General features: G+C 52.1%; 19 non-coding genes across 19 annotated transcripts; all 19 read left to right on the top strand.

Annotated features, from left to right (window-relative positions):
* Positions 1-266: 266 nt before the first annotated feature.
* Positions 267-338, top strand: Trnae-cuc. Its single transcript has one exon. It is a non-coding gene; the product is annotated as a tRNA-Glu (tRNA).
* A 386-nt stretch (positions 339-724) lies between these two features.
* On the top strand, positions 725-796 carry Trnah-gug. Its single transcript has one exon. It is a non-coding gene; the product is annotated as a tRNA-His (tRNA).
* A 747-nt stretch (positions 797-1,543) lies between these two features.
* Positions 1,544-1,625, top strand: Trnal-uag. Its single transcript has one exon. It is a non-coding gene; the product is annotated as a tRNA-Leu (tRNA).
* A 445-nt stretch (positions 1,626-2,070) lies between these two features.
* Trnae-cuc lies at positions 2,071-2,142 on the top strand. Its single transcript has one exon. It is a non-coding gene; the product is annotated as a tRNA-Glu (tRNA).
* Positions 2,143-2,528: 386 nt separating this feature from the next.
* On the top strand, positions 2,529-2,600 carry Trnah-gug. Its single transcript has one exon. It is a non-coding gene; the product is annotated as a tRNA-His (tRNA).
* A 747-nt stretch (positions 2,601-3,347) lies between these two features.
* Positions 3,348-3,429, top strand: Trnal-uag. Its single transcript has one exon. It is a non-coding gene; the product is annotated as a tRNA-Leu (tRNA).
* Positions 3,430-3,874: 445 nt separating this feature from the next.
* Trnae-cuc lies at positions 3,875-3,946 on the top strand. The gene has a single exon. It is a non-coding gene; the product is annotated as a tRNA-Glu (tRNA).
* A 386-nt stretch (positions 3,947-4,332) lies between these two features.
* On the top strand, positions 4,333-4,404 carry Trnah-gug. Its single transcript has one exon. It is a non-coding gene; the product is annotated as a tRNA-His (tRNA).
* Positions 4,405-11,842: 7,438 nt separating this feature from the next.
* Positions 11,843-11,914, top strand: Trnae-cuc. The gene has a single exon. It is a non-coding gene; the product is annotated as a tRNA-Glu (tRNA).
* Positions 11,915-12,300: 386 nt separating this feature from the next.
* On the top strand, positions 12,301-12,372 carry Trnah-gug. Its single transcript has one exon. It is a non-coding gene; the product is annotated as a tRNA-His (tRNA).
* A 747-nt stretch (positions 12,373-13,119) lies between these two features.
* Trnal-uag lies at positions 13,120-13,201 on the top strand. The gene has a single exon. It is a non-coding gene; the product is annotated as a tRNA-Leu (tRNA).
* A 445-nt stretch (positions 13,202-13,646) lies between these two features.
* On the top strand, positions 13,647-13,718 carry Trnae-cuc. The gene has a single exon. It is a non-coding gene; the product is annotated as a tRNA-Glu (tRNA).
* Positions 13,719-14,094: 376 nt separating this feature from the next.
* Positions 14,095-14,166, top strand: Trnah-gug. The gene has a single exon. It is a non-coding gene; the product is annotated as a tRNA-His (tRNA).
* Positions 14,167-14,913: 747 nt separating this feature from the next.
* Positions 14,914-14,995, top strand: Trnal-uag. Its single transcript has one exon. It is a non-coding gene; the product is annotated as a tRNA-Leu (tRNA).
* A 903-nt stretch (positions 14,996-15,898) lies between these two features.
* On the top strand, positions 15,899-15,970 carry Trnah-gug. Its single transcript has one exon. It is a non-coding gene; the product is annotated as a tRNA-His (tRNA).
* Positions 15,971-16,717: 747 nt separating this feature from the next.
* Positions 16,718-16,799, top strand: Trnal-uag. The gene has a single exon. It is a non-coding gene; the product is annotated as a tRNA-Leu (tRNA).
* A 445-nt stretch (positions 16,800-17,244) lies between these two features.
* Positions 17,245-17,316, top strand: Trnae-cuc. The gene has a single exon. It is a non-coding gene; the product is annotated as a tRNA-Glu (tRNA).
* Positions 17,317-17,702: 386 nt separating this feature from the next.
* Trnah-gug lies at positions 17,703-17,774 on the top strand. The gene has a single exon. It is a non-coding gene; the product is annotated as a tRNA-His (tRNA).
* A 747-nt stretch (positions 17,775-18,521) lies between these two features.
* Trnal-uag lies at positions 18,522-18,603 on the top strand. The gene has a single exon. It is a non-coding gene; the product is annotated as a tRNA-Leu (tRNA).
* Positions 18,604-18,740: the final 137 nt, after the last annotated feature.

The raw sequence follows: 18,740 nt of genomic DNA, 5'->3' as shown, positions 1-18,740 counted from the left end.
GTGTCGAAGGCAGATGCACTCATTGCCCGCAAAGGAAACAACACAACAACGCGTGAGCGTCTGCTTGGTGAATTGTCGTAGAACAGTGCGTGGTGCAACGACAGGATTTGTAGGCACCTTTTGCTCTCATCATTGCTGGCGTTCGTCTCCACGAAATGCGTCCGGAGCACGCCGTTCTATAACGCGAGAGAGTGGATTTTTTACAGTTGTCGTCAGTTAACCGTGGGCGGCTGCTGCGTTCGCTGGAAAGAGCACTTCCGTCGTTATCCGGTTTGGTCTAGTGGCTAGGATACCTGGCTCTCAACGAGGAGGCCCGGGTTCGATTCCCGGTACCGGACTTGCGCGTTTTTCTTGCTCCTCCTATGCGACTTGTCTCGACTTTGCTCGACTGACGCTACGCTGACGCGTGCAGAAAGCTACGTTAAGTATGACTCGCGGCAACACCTGACGGCGAGAGAGATGCGGCGTCTATCCACTTGTTATCGAGCCACATACCGGTACCTGTAGTCAAGAGGCTTGGAGGACTGCAAGACATTGCCACGGAGGTGAATGCAGCTAACCACTGTAGTTAGAGTCCTGACAGCGCAGGCACGTTCATTTGCTCGTATACATGTGATGGAGACCGTGTCTGACACTGCTGTGGCGTACACCTTGGCCTAGGCTTTGCTGGGTATCGCCACTTGCATTGCAGCCAGCTGCCTTCGCGGGCGCCTCCGTGGCCATGGCCGTGATCGTCTAGTGGTTAGGACATTGCGTTGTGGCCGCAATAACCCAGGTTCGAATCCTGGTCACGGCAATTTTGAAAGTTTTGCCTTGCTGCCGTTGCAATGGCGAGTACTCGAAATGACAGTACTCTCTTGATTTTTTCACTCGTGTTCCGCAGGCCGCAGTTAGCACTACCACTTCATCCCCAACACGTAATGTCGCCTCCCAGAGCGCAGACGTCCGCTGCTCTCTGTAGTCGAAAAGGGCAGTCGTTTGAAGTGCGATGGATGAGCAGCCAGTCCCAGCAGAACAGGAAGCTGTGGCGTGCACTGTTTCTACAAATGCTAGGAACACTGGCGCACCAAGCAGCGCATGTAGCGTGGCCGAGCGCTTTAAGGCGCTGGTTTAAGGCACCAGTCTCTCTGTAGGCGCGGTTTCGAATCCCGTAGCTGCCGGGGGTTTTGATGTGATCGCGTTAACCTGCCGCTTTTCCTTCAAGTGTAACCTCCTTGAGCTCACATATGTTTGATACATGGAGCATTCTAACTCCGTCTGACAGTTACAGCTACGATACTTTAGTGGTTAAGGAAAGCCCAGGTTCGAAACCTGGTCACGGCACGAAAACGTCTCTTGACGCTGTCTCCTTAACTGCGACAGCTACAGACAAGTGGCGTCGCTACCATACGGCGGGCACGGCTTTTTCTTGCGTTGGATGGCCTAAAGAGACGCTTCCAGTGGGAGAGCAGTGGAAATACATGGCACGGCGATTGCCAAGATACTTCCATTTCGAAGTGATCTTTGTAGTACAAACGAAACGTTTTGCCGCTGCTGATCCAACGGTAACGTGGCCGAGCGGTCTAAGGCGCTGGTTTTAGGCACCAGTCTCTCCGGAGGCGTGGGTTCGAATCCCACCGTTGCCACTTTTTACGTCTCATTTTTGTGCAGTTGCGGTGTGTTCTCGTGGGGTAGGACGCAGCTCTTGTGACGCGCGTGTTGTGTAGGTAGCGTGGCCGAGCGGTCTAAGGCGCTGGTTTCAGGCACCATTCTCTTCGGAGGCGTGGGTTCCAATCCCACAGCTGCCGTACGTGTAATGTTTCCTGTGTCGAAGGCAGATGCACTCATTGCCCGCAAAGGAAACAACACAACAACGCGTGAGCGTCTGCTTGGTGAATTGTCGTAGAACAGTGCGTGGTGCAACGACAGGATTTGTAGGCACCTTTTGCTCTCATCATTGCTGGCGTTCGTCTCCACGAAATGCGTCCGGAGCACGCCGTTCTATAACGCGAGAGAGTGGATTTTTTACAGTTGTCGTCAGTTAACCGTGGGCGGCTGCTGCGTTCGCTGGAAAGAGCACTTCCGTCGTTATCCGGTTTGGTCTAGTGGCTAGGATACCTGGCTCTCAACGAGGAGGCCCGGGTTCGATTCCCGGTACCGGACTTGCGCGTTTTTCTTGCTCCTCCTATGCGACTTGTCTCGACTTTGCTCGACTGACGCTACGCTGACGCGTGCAGAAAGCTACGTTAAGTATGACTCGCGGCAACACCTGACGGCGAGAGAGATGCGGCGTCTATCCACTTGTTATCGAGCCACATACCGGTACCTGTAGTCAAGAGGCTTGGAGGACTGCAAGACATTGCCACGGAGGTGAATGCAGCTAACCACTGTAGTTAGAGTCCTGACAGCGCAGGCACGTTCATTTGCTCGTATACATGTGATGGAGACCGTGTCTGACACTGCTGTGGCGTACACCTTGGCCTAGGCTTTGCTGGGTATCGCCACTTGCATTGCAGCCAGCTGCCTTCGCGGGCGCCTCCGTGGCCATGGCCGTGATCGTCTAGTGGTTAGGACATTGCGTTGTGGCCGCAATAACCCAGGTTCGAATCCTGGTCACGGCAATTTTGAAAGTTTTGCCTTGCTGCCGTTGCAATGGCGAGTACTCGAAATGACAGTACTCTCTTGATTTTTTCACTCGTGTTCCGCAGGCCGCAGTTAGCACTACCACTTCATCCCCAACACGTAATGTCGCCTCCCAGAGCGCAGACGTCCGCTGCTCTCTGTAGTCGAAAAGGGCAGTCGTTTGAAGTGCGATGGATGAGCAGCCAGTCCCAGCAGAACAGGAAGCTGTGGCGTGCACTGTTTCTACAAATGCTAGGAACACTGGCGCACCAAGCAGCGCATGTAGCGTGGCCGAGCGCTTTAAGGCGCTGGTTTAAGGCACCAGTCTCTCTGTAGGCGCGGTTTCGAATCCCGTAGCTGCCGGGGGTTTTGATGTGATCGCGTTAACCTGCCGCTTTTCCTTCAAGTGTAACCTCCTTGAGCTCACATATGTTTGATACATGGAGCATTCTAACTCCGTCTGACAGTTACAGCTACGATACTTTAGTGGTTAAGGAAAGCCCAGGTTCGAAACCTGGTCACGGCACGAAAACGTCTCTTGACGCTGTCTCCTTAACTGCGACAGCTACAGACAAGTGGCGTCGCTACCATACGGCGGGCACGGCTTTTTCTTGCGTTGGATGGCCTAAAGAGACGCTTCCAGTGGGAGAGCAGTGGAAATACATGGCACGGCGATTGCCAAGATACTTCCATTTCGAAGTGATCTTTGTAGTACAAACGAAACGTTTTGCCGCTGCTGATCCAACGGTAACGTGGCCGAGCGGTCTAAGGCGCTGGTTTTAGGCACCAGTCTCTCCGGAGGCGTGGGTTCGAATCCCACCGTTGCCACTTTTTACGTCTCATTTTTGTGCAGTTGCGGTGTGTTCTCGTGGGGTAGGACGCAGCTCTTGTGACGCGCGTGTTGTGTAGATAGCGTGGCCGAGCGGTCTAAGGCGCTGGTTTCAGGCACCATTCTCTTCGGAGGCGTGGGTTCCAATCCCACAGCTGCCGAACGTGTAATGTTTCCTGTGTCGAAGGCAGATGCACTCATTGCCCGCAAAGGAAACAACACAACAACGCGTGAGCGTCTGCTTGGTGAATTGTCGTAGAACAGTGCGTGGTGCAACGACAGGATTTGTAGGCACCTTTTGCTCTCATCATTGCTGGCGTTCGTCTCCACGAAATGCGTCCGGAGCACGCCGTTCTATAACGCGAGAGAGTGGATTTTTTACAGTTGTCGTCAGTTAACCGTGGGCGGCTGCTGCGTTCGCTGGAAAGAGCACTTCCGTCGTTATCCGGTTTGGTCTAGTGGCTAGGATACCTGGCTCTCAACGAGGAGGCCCGGGTTCGATTCCCGGTACCGGACTTGCGCGTTTTTCTTGCTCCTCCTATGCGACTTGTCTCGACTTTGCTCGACTGACGCTACGCTGACGCGTGCAGAAAGCTACGTTAAGTATGACTCGCGGCAACACCTGACGGCGAGAGAGATGCGGCGTCTATCCACTTGTTATCGAGCCACATACCGGTACCTGTAGTCAAGAGGCTTGGAGGACTGCAAGACATTGCCACGGAGGTGAATGCAGCTAACCACTGTAGTTAGAGTCCTGACAGCGCAGGCACGTTCATTTGCTCGTATACATGTGATGGAGACCGTGTCTGACACTGCTGTGGCGTACACCTTGGCCTAGGCTTTGCTGGGTATCGCCACTTGCATTGCAGCCAGCTGCCTTCGCGGGCGCCTCCGTGGCCATGGCCGTGATCGTCTAGTGGTTAGGACATTGCGTTGTGGCCGCAATAACCCAGGTTCGAATCCTGGTCACGGCAATTTTGAAAGTTTTGCCTTGCTGCCGTTGCAATGGCGAGTACTCGAAATGACAGTACTCTCTTGATTTTTTCACTCGTGTTCCGCAGGCCGCAGTTAGCACTACCACTTCATCCCCAACACGTAATGTCACCTCCCAGAGCGCCGACGTCCGCTGCTCTCTGTAGTCGAAAAGGGCAGTCGTTTGAAGTGCGATGGATGAGCAGCCAGTCCCAGCAGAACAGGAAGCTGTGGCGTGCACTGTTTCTACAAATGCTAGGAACACTGGCGCACCAAGCAGCGCATGTAGCGTGGCCGAGCGCTTTAAGGCGCTGGTTTAAGGCACCAGTCTCTCTGTAGGCGCGGTTTCGAATCCCGTAGCTGCCGGGGGTTTTGATGTGATCGCGTTAACCTGCCGCTTTTCCTTCAAGTGTAACCTCCTTGAGCTCACATATGTTTGATACATGGAGCATTCTAACTCCGTCTGACAGTTACAGCTACGATACTTTAGTGGTTAAGGAAAGCCCAGGTTCGAAACCTGGTCACGGCACGAAAACGTCTCTTGACGCTGTCTCCTTAACTGCGACAGCTACAGACAAGTGGCGTCGCTACCATACGGCGGGCACGGCTTTTTCTTGCGTTGGATGGCCTAAAGAGACGCTTCCAGTGGGAGAGCAGTGGAAATACATGGCACGGCGATTGCCAAGATACTTCCATTTCGAAGTGATCTTTGTAGTACAAACGAAACGTTTTGCCGCTGCTGATCCAACGGTAACGTGGCCGAGCGGTCTAAGGCGCTGGTTTTAGGCACCAGTCTCTTCGGAGTCGTGGGCCCGAACACATCGCGCGCTCGCTCCGGCGTGTCGGGCGGTGTTTACGTGTGCTTCGCGGTCGGCGGCGGTTCATCGCGGTGACTGTTTCTTCGCTGCACTAGTCAGCTGAACTGTAAGTTAACATGGATTCCGAAGACCGAGAAAATAATATCCAATGCGAGTTTGATAGAAACGTAACCCGACCGTCTGCTTTTGAAATTCATTCGTGGATGAAGAATGACTTGAAAATTCCTGAAAGTGATGTGTTAGGATTGCAATTAGACGCGTTCTTGAACTCTTTGTTTGTTAAATTAAAATGTCCGGAATTGTGCGATGCTCTCGTAAGTGAAAACGGTGGTGTACGAAAATTCAAGCACTCTGATGGGACAATTAGTAATGTTACTCTGTCGAATGCTGGATTTGGTATCCGTAACGTTAGAGTATTCAATCTTCCGTTTGAAACCAGGAATGAGACTATAGCTCGTAGCCTTATGCCTTATGGCACAGTTTTGTCAATTACGAAAGAAAAGTGGTCTTCCGCTTATATCTATCAAGTTGAGAACGGTATTCGTAGTGTCAAAATGATTGTGAGGAAGCACGTTCCCTCGTTTTTGGTTATGGCCGGCCACCGGGCTTTTATTTCGTATAGTGGTCAGCCGCAAACGTGCTCCTATTGTAATGCCACAGACCATTTTCGGCAAAATTGTCCTAGGCGTAGGCGCCCTGTGCAGCTACCGCCCCGTGGGCAAGATGACGACGCGTCGTACGCGGCCGTGTTGTTAGGTGTTCCCCGTTCACCGGCACGTTCCGCGGAAACGGAAACGCCGTTAGTTGCTGCGATCGCGATGGATGTCGATGCCACTGCAACCGGTTCTGATTCTGTTCAAACCTTGTCCGTACCTTCTCAGTCAGTTCCCGCCGCTACTGTGCCGATTCCGCCTCCGGCTGTGCCTGAAGTTCCGGAACGGCCCGGATCAGAACCCGTTCAGGTGGTTACCCCCCCTGTTGCGGTAGTGGATTCGTCACCATCTAATTCTCTACCTCAAGGTGTTCCGGACGCGGCTCCTGCCTCACAGGAACCAAAGCCAAGGCGTGAAAGTGTTTCAGACAGGCGCGGCAATACTGACCGCTTCCGCAGTGCCAGTAGTTCGCGGATTTTAGAAAAACGAACCTTTTCTCGCGGAGAACGCAGCCCGTCTCCGGAGTGGAAGCAGGTTCCCCGTCAGAAGTCGAAACAAAAGACAAAATCTGTGCAAAAGCCGGCGCATAAGCCCTCGCCCCGCCCCGTAGTCGAATCTCGGCCGTCGGTTGCGGGGGGGCGTCGTCCACCGCGTCCTGTGGCGAGCAGTCAGCCAGCGCCTACGACAAGTGTGTCGGAAGACAGGCGGGAAGCGGTTGTACGGCAGTTAAAGGAAATGTTGCACCACTCTGATGTAAATCTAGCAATGGACACTACGACGTCTCAGGCAACGAACCCGGCACAACTTTCGGTTAAGCGTAAGGCGGAAGACGCCCCCCAGCGTCGCACGCGTCCCCCTTCACAGGATTCCGCGTCTGCACCTCCCACACAAGAACCGCCTACTTCAGCTGCACCGTCTGAACGTTGTGACTGGGCAGACGATATGGAGCAGGAGGGTGGGTCCACTCCTGCCGTCTAATTTGTTTTATTTGTTTTTCCTTGTTGTCTATGGTAGCACGCCCTCCATCAGTTGTGGCTACTATTAATCTTAATAAATTGGAGTCGCCTGTGAAGTTTGCAAGTTTTGTGGGTTTTATAAATTACATTGCTGCTGACATAGTGTTTTTGCAGGAGGTTGTGATAGATCTACTTCACTCCATTCCGGGCTATCAAGTACTTTTGAACTTTGATATCGAGTGTAATTGTGGTACTGCCATTTTAATTCGTGTTGGTCATGACTATAGTAATGTCGCTACGATTCCTAACGGTCGTGGTGTAGCTTGCACGATCAACAACGTACGATATGTTAACGTGTACGCCCCTTCTGGTGCCGACGGGCAGCCACGTCGCCGTGTGTTTTATAGTAGTGACATTTGTCACCTTTTACAGGGCCCCCACCTGCCTGTAGTCATGGGCGGCGATTTTAACTGCGTGCTGGAAGGTAGAGATCAGGAGCCGCGGCCGTATAAGTGCCTAGAATTACAGACGCTCGTTACTGAGATGAATTTAATTGACTCGTGGTGTTATTTACATCCGCGGGCCGTGGGATTTACTTTCTTTTACCCCACGGGTCGGAGTCGGCTTGATAGAATTTATGTTTCTCGTGATAAACAGCACTGTCTTACGGAATCCTCTGTTCACCCCGTGATTTTTTCCGATCATTGTGCGTATGTCTGCCGCTTTCATTCTCTGTTGGCGATTAAACCCCGCGCCAGTCGATTATGGAAGTTTAATGTGCGACATCTCTCACATCCACATTTTGCGCCGGTTATCGTGCGTGTGTGGCAGAGGGTGCTGAAATATCGCGGTCTCTATGCCTCTACTTTGTCATGGTGGGTAGAATCTGTTAAGCCGGCATTACGCAAGGCCATCCTGGAGTTCAGTCAGGATGTTGCTCACTGGGAGCGTTCTACGTTGCAATTTTACGAGAGCTGTTTAAATGATGCCATCCACCTGCACACAAATAATCCCGCTCTTCGGATGGCGACAATTCGGCGTATAAAACACCGTCTTCTGGATTTGAAAAGGGAATCGTTGCGCGGATCTGTCGTACGGAGCCGAGCCCCCGGGGCGCTGGCTGATGAAGCGCCTTCCGTGTTTCATCAGCTGCGCGAACGCCGGCGCGCGCGGCGACGTTACGTCACAGAGCTGGAATCAGCTGACGGTGCGCGGCTTAATAGCCAGGCGGCAATTCTTGCCGAGGCCCACCGTCACTTCATCGAACTTTTCAGTGAGAAATACACTGATGCTGCCGCGATTTCCGCGCTTCTCCACGACGTTCCGTACGTCTTATCCGTAGCGGATCGCCGTCGCCTCACAGAAAACTTTACCGTGGACGAAGTGGGTGATGTCTTAAAACTGTGTTCCCAGAATAAATCACCGGGCGCTGATGGGTTGCCACCGGAATTTTATATGCATTTCTGGCACTTGTTTGGCTCTGCCCTGACTGATGTTTTTAATGAAATTTTAAATGGTGTGGATGTCCCTGCGTCCTTCTTGGAAGGTATTGTGGTCTTGGTTCCAAAGGTTCCAGTCACCAGGAAACTGTGCAATCTTAGACCAATCACCCTTCTTAATGGTGATTACAAACTCTTCACCAAATGTGTCTCCTCCCGCTTGAAGCTGGTTATGAAAAAACTGATTAGTCCCTTTCAATACTGTGCAGTACCTCAACGCACTCTCTATGGTGCTGTGTCGACATACCGCGATGCCATTGCCTATGCTTCGACGAATAGGATTCCTTTTGGCATTTTATCCATCGATTTTGCAATGGCTTTTGACAGAGTTAGCCATCTATATCTCCGACGGGTGCTCCAGAAGTTTGGTTTCGGTGTAAAGTATATAACTATGATTTTTAACCTTTTCAAAAATTCCACCTCACGGATTAGTATCAATGGGCTTTTATCGAAACCTGTTCCGCTCTGCTGTTCAGTCAAACAAGGGTGCCCTCTGTCAATGGCGCTTTACGCCATTTCCTTAGATCCTTTGTTGCGTAAGTTGCACAGTGTTTGTAGGGGAATACGTATTGGGGATGAGAAGCACGTTTGTCGCGCTTATGCTGACGACCTTGGCCTCTTGGTGTCCTCGGCTGCCGACTTTGATACAATACGCGCTGTTCTTACGCAGTATGAACGTGCATCCGGTGCGAGCATCAATACCCGTAAGACGGTTTTTCTGCCTATATATGCGGCGACACGGGGCTTCAAACGCCCATGGTTTACAGTGAAGCAGGAACACAAGATTTTGGGTGTTCGCTTTCACGCCAATCTGTTACAGACAGCGTCCTACAACTGGCGTATTGTCTTAAATGGCATACGAGCTATGGCTAGCCTGTCCGCTACTCGCACCCTCGCATTAACACAGCGGGTGATTTTAATAAATGTTTTCTTGCTGAGCAAAGCCTGGTACCTCGCTCAGTTATTTCAGGTACCCAAGAATTTGGGCAGAGCCATAACACAGGCAGTCTATTGGCTATTGTGGCGGGGCCATATTTTCAAGGTATCTTACGAAACATGTACTTTGCCGCGCGAACAGGGTGGACTCGGCCTCATTCATTTTGCTATGAAAGCCGCAGCGTTGCTCCTTCATCGGACGAGCGTCACCATTGAACAGGATCCGTCGAGCCCCACAGCTGTTCTGTTCGCTATTCATCGGCCTCTATCTGAAGCGGCACCTCTCGACCCGACTGCAATACCGTTTCAGCTGCGTTATGTTCGAGAATACTACATTCAAAAAAGTTATCTTGCCGCCGATGTACTCGACTATCGAACACGGACTGTGAAACGTGTCTACCAGGGACTAAGAGGACGGCCAGTCGGTAATAAGATGGAGGCGCGCTACCCGCGATCTGCGTGGAGGACGGCGTGGGCTCACGTTCACGCTCCCTTCCTGTCAGCGGACGTCAGCAGCTTTTGGTACCAAGTGGTTAACCGAATTCTCCCCACCAACGAAAAGTTGCGCCGCATTCACTTATCTCCATCGAGCTTGTGTGAAGACTGTCGCCAAGACGACACCTTAGAACATCGTTTCGTGTGCCTAAGGTCACTGTCGATTTGGAACATTGCCGCCAGGATGCTCGCACTTATCAACCGGACCAGCGCTGCCGCTTTTTCTGCGGACACGGCTTTGATCCCAGACTTCAACCCATATCCGCATACGAAGCGTGCCGCCACTGTATGGATCGTGGCTCACACTGTGTTCGCCCTCCTGCAATTGCGACTTACGGACGACTATGCCTATCTGGTTCATTTGTCCACGCAACATGACCTCATTAAAACCAGGAAAGACTATCACAAAATCTTTGCCAATTTTCTGCAAATTGCACTCGCATTTGCCCACGACAAACTGTTGTAATTAACACTGCACTGCTGCGACTTTTTTTCCTTCTGTGTTTTGCATTGTCTCCGGGTCCGGATACGTAGTTAATGTAAATTGAATGCTACAGGAACAGTGCAACATACAACAAGTACGATGCTTCCGCTTGTGCCGGACTGCCACGTGGCAACGACGACGAAAAGTTTAACAAAGTTTTATCCTGTGTTCGTGTGTGTTTGTGTTTCGTTGTCGTTTAGTGATTTTTTTCTGTTTTTATTCATTTTTTATACCGTCTGGTTCCTCCGTCATTGACGTACATTCACGGGGGCGTTGCGCACCGCGCTGCCACGGAGATTGTTTGGTTTTTAAGAAAAGTGGATTTTTTTTTACTTTCTTCTTAACACGTCGGAGAGGATTGTGTTTTCCTTTTCGTGATCCGCCGGACAGTTCGGAACGTTTGTGAGTCTACTCATTCCTTTGACATGTGTCGATATTTTTAATTTTTGTGACTTTTTTCATTACTTATTTTAATGGCCGCCACGAAGCATTTTGAATATAATCTCAAGGGACGTGTGAAGGGTGTTCCTTCCCTGTTACTGAGAGGACTAACTCAGGCAGTATTTGATTTTTTATTCTTTTTTTTCAAATTTTATTCTTTCTTTATTGCATTTAGGTGGAAAGCGCCTGATGCGCTGTTATTCTTTCATTTTTTATTTTAAGGCGTGTAGGCGCCGAGCGACTGCTTTGCTGTCATTATAGGCCTGCACTTTCACTTCAAGAGGGTTTTAGTTTTCCTTCGATGCTTCGCTAGCGGTAAACAGCCACAAGAAACTTTCCTCAAAGCCACCCAGTCTCTCCGATTCCATCACATCATCTTGACCACCAACGTCTACCGGAGGACGTAGACGCTCACGGAACCATACCGAGGAGTTTACGGTTTTTCAGCTGAATGGACAGTACAACAATTCATCCTTTCTGTTTGCAAGAAAAAAAAAAAAAAAAAAAAAAAAAAAAAAAAAAAGAAAAAAAAAAAAAAAAAAAAAAAAAAAAAAAAAAGCTGCCAACGTTTTCTGTCTCGAAAACAGGAGCACTGATTTCCCGCGAAGGAAAAAGCGCAGCGTCGGTTTCTTAAACTGTCGTAGCACAGTGGTGCGTGGTGTAACAGCAGGATTCACCGTAATAAAAAAAAAAAAAAAAAAAAAAAGTTGCCACTTTTTACGTCTCATTTTTGTGCCGTTGCGGTGTGTTCTCGTGGGGTAGGACGCAGCTCTTGTGACGCGCGTGTTGTGTAGGTAGCGTGGCCGAGCGGTCTAAGGCGCTGGTTTCAGGCACCATTCTCTTCGGAGGCGTGGGTTCCAATCCCACAGCTGCCGAACGTGTAATGTTTCCTGTGTCGAAGGCAGATGCACTCATTGCCCGCAAAGGAAACAACACAACAACGCGTGAGCGTCTGCTTGGTGAATTGTCGTAGAACAGTGCGTGGTGCAACGACAGGATTTGTAGGCACCTTTTGCTCTCATCATTGCTGGCGTTCGTCTCCACGAAATGCGTCCGGAGCACGCCGTTCTATAACGCGAGAGAGTGGATTTTTTACAGTTGTCGTCAGTTAACCGTGGGCGGCTGCTGCGTTCGCTGGAAAGAGCACTTCCGTCGTTATCCGGTTTGGTCTAGTGGCTAGGATACCTGGCTCTCAACGAGGAGGCCCGGGTTCGATTCCCGGTACCGGACTTGCGCGTTTTTCTTGCTCCTCCTATGCGACTTGTCTCGACTTTGCTCGACTGACGCTACGCTGACGCGTGCAGAAAGCTACGTTAAGTATGACTCGCGGCAACACCTGACGGCGAGAGAGATGCGGCGTCTATCCACTTGTTATCGAGCCACATACCGCTACCTGTAGTCAAGAGGCTTGGAGGACTGCAAGACATTGCCACGGAGGTGAATGCAGCTAACCACTGTAGTTAGAGTCCTGACAGCGCAGGCACGTTCATTTGCTCGTATACATGTGATGGAGACCGTGTCTGACACTGCTGTGGCGTACACCTTGGCCTAGGCTTTGCTGGGTATCGCCACTTGCATTGCAGCCAGCTGCCTTCGCGGGCGCCTCCGTGGCCATGGCCGTGATCGTCTAGTGGTTAGGACATTGCGTTGTGGCCGCAATAACCCAGGTTCGAATCCTGGTCACGGCAATTTTGAAAGTTTTGCCTTGCTGCCGTTGCAATGGCGAGTACTCGAAATGACAGTACTCTCTTGATTTTTTCACTCGTGTTCCGCAGGCCGCAGTTAGCACTACCACTTCATCCCCAACACGTAATGTCGCCTCCCAGAGCGCAGACGTCCGCTGCTCTCTGTAGTCGAAAAGGGCAGTCGTTTGAAGTGCGATGGATGAGCAGCCAGTCGCAGCAGAACAGGAAGCTGTGGCGTGCACTGTTTCTACAAATGCTAGGAACACTGGCGCACCAAGCAGCGCATGTAGCGTGGCCGAGCGCTTTAAGGCGCTGGTTTAAGGCACCAGTCTCTCTGTAGGCGCGGTTTCGAATCCCGTAGCTGCCGGGGGTTTTGATGTGATCGCGTTAACCTGCCGCTTTTCCTTCAAGTGTAACCTCCTTGAGCTCACATATGTTTGATACATGGAGCATTCTAACTCCGTCTGACAGTTACAGCTACGATACTTTAGTGGTTAAGGAAAGCCCAGGTTCGAAACCTGGTCACGGCACGAAAACGTCTCTTGACGCTGTCTCCTTAACTGCGACAGCTACAGACAAGTGGCGTCGCTACCATACGGCGGGCACGGCTTTTTCTTGCGTTGGATGGCCTAAAGAGACGCTTCCAGTGGGAGAGCAGTGGAAATACATGGCACGGCGATTGCCAAGATACTTCCATTTCGAAGTGATCTTTGTAGTACAAACGAAACGTTTTGCCGCTGCTGATCCAACGGTAACGTGGCCGAGCGGTCTAAGGCGCTGGTTTTAGGCACCAGTCTCTCCGGAGGCGTGGGTTCGAATCCCACCGTTGCCACTTTTTACGTCTCATTTTTGTGCAGTTGCGGTGTGTTCTCGTGGGGTAGGACGCAGCTCTTGTGACGCGCGTGTTGTGTAGGTAGCGTGGCCGAGCGGTCTAAGGCGCTGGTTTCAGGCACCATTCTCTTCGGAGGCGTGGGTTCCAATCCCACAGCTGCCGAACGTGTAATGTTTCCTGTGTCGAAGGCAGATGCACTCATTGCCCGCAAAGGAAACAACACAACAACGCGTGAGCGTCTGCTTGGTGAATTGTCGTAGAACAGTGCGTGGTGCAACGACAGGATTTGTAGGCACCTTTTGCTCTCATCATTGCTGGCGTTCGTCTCCACGAAATGCGTCCGGAGCACGCCGTTCTATAACGCGAGAGAGTGGATTTTTTACAGTTGTCGTCAGTTAACCGTGGGCGGCTGCTGCGTTCGCTGGAAAGAGCACTTCCGTCGTTATCCGGTTTGGTCTAGTGGCTAGGATACCTGGCTCTCAACGAGGAGGCCCGGGTTCGATTCCCGGTACCGGACTTGCGCGTTTTTCTTGCTCCTCCTATGCGACTTGTCTCGACTGACGCTACGCTGACGCGTGCAGAAAGCTACGTTAAGTATGACTCGCGGCAACACCTGACGGCGAGAGAGATGCGGCGTCTATCCACTTGTTATCGAGCCACATACCGGTACCTGTAGTCAAGAGGCTTGGAGGACTGCAAGACATTGCCACGGAGGTGAATGCAGCTAACCACTGTAGTTAGAGTCCTGACAGCGCAGGCACGTTCATTTGCTCGTATACATGTGATGGAGACCGTGTCTGACACTGCTGTGGCGTACACCTTGGCCTAGGCTTTGCTGGGTATCGCCACTTGCATTGCAGCCAGCTGCCTTCGCGGGCGCCTCCGTGGCCATGGCCGTGATCGTCTAGTGGTTAGGACATTGCGTTGTGGCCGCAATAACCCAGGTTCGAATCCTGGTCACGGCAATTTTGAAAGTTTTGCCTTGCTGCCGTTGCAATGGCGAGTACTCGAAATGACAGTACTCTCTTGATTTTTTCACTCGTGTTCCGCAGGCCGCAGTTAGCACTACCACTTCATCCCCAACACGTAATGTCGCCTCCCAGAGCGCAGACGTCCGCTGCTCTCTGTAGTCGAAAAGGGCAGTCGTTTGAAGTGCGATGGATGAGCAGCCAGCCCCAGCAGAACAGGAAGCTGTGGCGTGCACTGTTTCTACAAATGCTAGGAACACTGGCGCACCAAGCAGCGCATGTAGCGTGGCCGAGCGCTTTAAGGCGCTGGTTTAAGGCACCAGTCTCTCTGTAGGCGCGGTTTCGAATCCCGTAGCTGCCGGGGGTTTTGATGTGATCGCGTTAACCTGCCGCTTTTCCTTCAAGTGTAACCTCCTTGAGCTCACATATGTTTGATACATGGAGCATTCTAACTCCGTCTGACAGTTACAGCTACGATACTTTAGTGGTTAAGGAAAGCCCAGGTTCGAAACCTGGTCACGGCACGAAAACGTCTCTTGACGCTGTCTCCTTAACTGCGACAGCTACAGACAAGTGGCGTCGCTACCATACGGCGGGCACGGCTTTTTCTTGCGTTGGATGGCCTAAAGAGACGCTTCCAGTGGGAGAGCAGTGGAAATACATGGCACGGCGATTGCCAAGATACTTCCATTTCGAAGTGATCTTTGTAGTACAAACGAAACGTTTTGCCGCTGCTGATCCAACGGTAACGTGGCCGAGCGGTCTAAGGCGCTGGTTTTAGGCACCAGACTCTCCGGAGGCGTGGGTTCGAATCCCACCGTTGCCACTTTTTACGTCTCATTTTTGTGCAGTTGCGGTGTGTTCTCGTGGGGTAGGACGCAGCTCTTGTGACGCGCGTGTTGTGTAGGTAGCGTGGCCGAGCGGTCTAAGGCGCTGGTTTCAGGCACCATTCTCTTCGGAGGCGTGGGTTCCAATCCCACAGCTGCCGAACGTGTAATGTTTCCTGTGTCGAAGGCAGATGCACTCATTACCCGCAAAGGAAACAACACAACAACGCGTGAGCGTCTGCTTGGTGAATTGTCGTAGAACAGTGCGTGGTGCAACGACAGGATTTGTAGGCACCTTTTGCTCTCATCATTGCTGGCGTTCGTCTCCACGAAATGCGTCCGGAGCACGCCGTTCTATAACGCGAGAGAGTGGATTTTTTACAGTTGTCGTCAGTTAACCGTGGGCGGCTGCTGCGTTCGCTGGAAAGAGCACTTCCGTCGTTATCCGGTTTGGTCTACTGGCTAGGATACCTGGCTCTCAACGAGGAGGCCCGGGTTCGATTCCCGGTACCGGACTTGCGCGTTTTTCTTGCTCCTCCTATGCGACTTGTCTCGACTTTGCTCGACTGACGCTACGCTGACGCGTGCAGAAAGCTACGTTAAGTATGACTCGCGGCAACACCTGACGGCGAGAGAGATGCGGCGTCTATCCACTTGTTATCGAGCCACATACCGGTACCTGTAGTCAAGAGGCTTGGAGGACTGCAAGACATTGCCACGGAGGTGAATGCAGCTAACCACTGTAGTTAGAGTCCTGACAGCGCAGGCACGTTCATTTGCTCGTATACATGTGATGGAGACCGTGTCTGACACTGCTGTGGCGTACACCTTGGCCTAGGCTTTGCTGGGTATCGCCACTTGCATTGCAGCCAGCTGCCTTCGCGGGCGCCTCCGTGGCCATGGCCGTGATCGTCTAGTGGTTAGGACATTGCGTTGTGGCCGCAATAACCCAGGTTCGAATCCTGGTCACGGCAATTTTGAAAGTTTTGCCTTGCTGCCGTTGCAATGGCGAGTACTCGAAATGACAGTACTCTCTTGATTTTTTCACTCGTGTTCCGCAGGCCGCAGTTAGCACTACCACTTCATCCCCAACACGTAATGTCGCCTCCCAGAGCGCAGACGTCCGCTGCTCTCTGTAGTCGAAAAGGGCAGTCGTTTGAAGTGCGATGGATGAGCAGCCAGCCCCAGCAGAACAGGAAGCTGTGGCGTGCACTGTTTCTACAAATGCTAGGAACACTGGCGCACCAAGCAGCGCATGTAGCGTGGCCGAGCGCTTTAAGGCGCTGGTTTAAGGCACCAGTCTCTCTGTAGGCGCGGTTTCGAATCCCGTAGCTGCCGGGGGTTTTGATGTGATCGCGTTAACCTGCCGCTTTTCCTTCAAGTGTAACCTCCTTGAGCTCACATATGTTTGATACATGGAGCATTCTAACTCCGTCTGACAGTTACAGCTACGATACTTTAGTGGTTAAGGAAAGCCCAGGTTCGAAACCTGGTCACGGCACGAAAACGTCTCTTGACGCTGTCTCCTTAACTGCGACAGCTACAGACAAGTGGCGTCGCTACCATACGGCGGGCACGGCTTTTTCTTGCGTTGGATGGCCTAAAGAGACGCTTCCAGTGGGAGAGCAGTGGAAATACATGGCACGGCGATTGCCAAGATACTTCCATTTCGAAGTGATCTTTGTAGTACAAACGAAACGTTTTGCCGCTGCTGATCCAACGGTAACGTGGCCGAGCGGTCTAAGGCGCTGGTTTTAGGCACCAGTCTCTCCGGAGGCGTGGGTTCGAATCCCACCGTTGCCACTTTTTACGTCTCATTTTTGTGCCGTTGCGGTGTGTTCTCGTGGGGTAGGACGCAGCTCTTGTGACGCGCGTGTTGTGTAGGTAGCGTGGCCGAGCGGTCTAAGGCGCTGGTTTCAGGCACCATTCTCTTCGGAGGCGTGGGTTCCAATCCCACAGCTGCCGAACGTGTAATGTTTCCTGTGTCGAAGGCAGATGCACTCATTACCCGCAAAGGAAACAACACAACAACGCGTGAGCGTCTGCTTGGTGAATTGTCGTAGAACAGTGCGTGGTGCAACGACAGGATTTGTAGGCACCTTTTGCTCTCATCATTGCTGGCGTTCGTCTCCACGAAATGCGTCCGGAGCACGCCGTTCTATAACGCGAGAGAGTGGATTTTTTACAGTTGTCGTCAGTTAACCGTGGGCGGCTGCTGCGTTCGCTGGAAAGAGCACTTCCGTCGTTATCCGGTTTGGTCTAGTGGCTAGGATACCTGGCTCTCAACGAGGAGGCCCGGGTTCGATTCCCGGTACCGGACTTGCGCGTTTTTCTTGCTCCTCCTATGCGACTTGTCTCGACTTTGCTCGACTGACGCTACGCTGACGCGTGCAGAAAGCTACGTTAAGTATGACTCGCGGCAACACCTGACGGCGAGAGAGATGCGGCGTCTATCCACTTGTTATCGAGCCACATACCGGTACCTGTAGTCAAGAGGCTTGGAGGACTGCAAGACATTGCCACGGAGGTGAATGCAGCTAACCACTGTAGTTAGAGTCCTGACAGCGCAGGCACGTTCATTTGCTCGTATACATGTGATGGAGACCGTGTCTGACACTGCTGTGGCGTACACCTTGGCCTAGGCTTTGCTGGGTATCGCCACTTGCATTGCAGCCAGCTGCCTTCGCGGGCGCCTCCGTGGCCATGGCCGTGATCGTCTAGTGGTTAGGACATTGCGTTGTGGCCGCAATAACCCAGGTTCGAATCCTGGTCACGGCAATTTTGAAAGTTTTGCCTTGCTGCCGTTGCAATGGCGAGTACTCGAAATGACAGTACTCTCTTGATTTTTTCACTCGTGTTCCGCAGGCCGCAGTTAGCACTACCACTTCATCCCCAACACGTAATGTCGCCTCCCAGAGCGCAGACGTCCGCTGCTCTCTGTAGTCGAAAAGGGCAGTCGTTTGAAGTGCGATGGATGAGCAGCCAGCCCCAGCAGAACAGGAAGCTGTGGCGTGCACTGTTTCTACAAATGCTAGGAACACTGGCGCACCAAGCAGCGCATGTAGCGTGGCCGAGCGCTTTAAGGCGCTGGTTTAAGGCACCAGTCTCTCTGTAGGCGCGGTTTCGAATCCCGTAGCTGCCGGGGGTTTTGATGTGATCGCGTTAACCTGCCGCTTTTCCTTCAAGTGTAACCTCCTTGAGCTCACATATGTTTGATACATGGAGCATTCTAACTCCGTCTGACAGTTACAGCTACGATACTTTAGTGGTTAAGGAAAGCCCAGGTTCGAAACCTGGTCACGGCACGAAAACGTCTCTTGACGCTGTCTCCTTAACTGCGACAGCTACAGACAAGTGGCGTCGCTACCATACGGCGGGCACGGCTTTTTCTTGCGTTGGATGGCCTAAAGAGACGCTTCCAGTGGGAGAGCAGTGGAAATACATGGCACGGCGATTGCCAAGATACTTCCATTTCGAAGTGATCTTTGTAGTACAAACGAAACGTTTTGCCGCTGCTGATCCAACGGTAACGTGGCCGAGCGGTCTAAGGCGCTGGTTTTAGGCACCAGTCTCTCCGGAGGCGTGGGTTCGAATCCCACCGTTGCCACTTTTTACGTCTCATTTTTGTGCCGTTGCGGTGTGTTCTCGTGGGGTAGGACGCAGCTCTTGTGACGCGCGTGTTGTGTAGGTAGCGTGGCCGAGCGGTCTAAGGCGCTGGTTTCAGGCACCATTCTCTTCGGAGGC

This window comes from Schistocerca piceifrons, chromosome 1 (genome assembly GCF_021461385.2).
Source record: "Schistocerca piceifrons isolate TAMUIC-IGC-003096 chromosome 1, iqSchPice1.1, whole genome shotgun sequence".
Lineage (NCBI taxonomy): Eukaryota > Metazoa > Arthropoda > Insecta > Orthoptera > Acrididae > Schistocerca > Schistocerca piceifrons.
This window is presented reverse-complemented; position numbering and strand designations above follow the sequence as displayed.